This window comes from Scyliorhinus canicula, chromosome 8 (genome assembly GCF_902713615.1).
Source record: "Scyliorhinus canicula chromosome 8, sScyCan1.1, whole genome shotgun sequence".
Taxonomy (NCBI): Eukaryota; Metazoa; Chordata; class Chondrichthyes; order Carcharhiniformes; family Scyliorhinidae; genus Scyliorhinus; species Scyliorhinus canicula.
Window position 1 is genome coordinate 77,366,759 of NC_052153.1, and position 1,526 is coordinate 77,368,284.

Genomic DNA, 1,526 nt, shown 5'->3' on the forward strand with positions numbered 1-1,526 from the left:
GCCCAGATGTATTTTGAATCTGCTTTCCATTTAGATAATTTTCCTTTCTATTTTTTCGGCCAAAATGGATAATCTCATACTTATCCACATTAAACTCCACCTATCACATTTTGGCCCAATCTCCTAGCCTATCTATATATGTCTCTAAAATCTTTATCTCCACTTCACTGCCTGCTTTCCCACCTATTTTAGTATCATCTGCTAATTTTGCTCTGTCCCTGCTTGTAGATCATTTATATAATAGTTTATTGTTGACGTTTCCCAAGGGCTTGTTACAGCTGAGGCCATTATTAATGTTTGGCTGTGTTTCAAATGGACTCCTGTATTTGGGTCCCAGTCACCATCTTTAAAGACCTCCAGATTCGGCCTGGCTCTTCAAAGATCTGGCCTTTATACTTTGTGCAAAGGTGTAAAATGGATATTTGAGAAATTAGCATCTTGCTTTGTACTTCTTAACAGCAATAATAATCAGGAGAAATGAAAAATGGGCTCCCAATTGATTGTCGCCCGTTTTATACTAGCACAATGAAGTCCAAATTACCCCAGTGAATAATAGCACCACATATTGTCACAGCTGAGGACCAGGGTTTGATCCCAGCCCCGGGTCACTGTCCGTGTGCAGTTTGTACATTCTCCCTGCGTCTGTGTGGGTCTCACCCCCACAACCCAAAAAGATGTGCAGGTTAGGTGAAGTGGCCATGCTAAGTTGCCCCTTAATTGAAACAAAACGAATTGGGTACTCTAAACTGCTAAACTACCACTTGGCAATGTGTATCCAATGTGAGCCAGTATGTTTGGAGGAGAAAACTGCAGAATGAAAGCAAATTATGTGCAAATAAAATACGATTTTGAATAATTAAATATGTTGTCGGTATTTCTTATCTGACAGTAAAATTGAAAACTGATTGGAAACCAAATTTCCTTGCTGTCTTTCATTTCCTTGCCGTCTTTCGTTTCACTTAAGTGATGGTGACAGAAATATAAGATCTGAAATGATAGCTACAAATCAATCTGAGCATTTGAATCTGCAACAGTATTTGACACATGGCAGGATGCTGTTGCTGTACTTTAATGAGTGACCCTGTGACATTTAACAGTTAAATTCTGAAATCTTACTTGACTATATCACAAGTCAAGAATCAAATGTGTTTTCTCTGCCAGTTTCCAGGTAATGTGATACCGCATCATGAATTGTTGCACCAGCTATTTCACACTTGTGGTTCCTGTTATACCAAAAGCAAAGTGAGCAAGACTCATGAAAGCTACACTGAAGTGAATGATGTGCTTTTCAAAGAAATATCCATTGCCAAATGTCCCTGCCAAGTTATGATTGGCTTGCAGGCGTTTAATGACACCTGCCAGCAACTATCCCACTCCATGGATGATGCTTCTGGAGCCCACAGTCTATAATGTCATCATGCATACTATGCTACAAAATTCATGGAATGAGCCAAGCCCTCTGATCCAAGATCTGTATTCAAAATAGACTTGTCATCAGCTCTCTTATAAACAAGGCGGAGACCCAA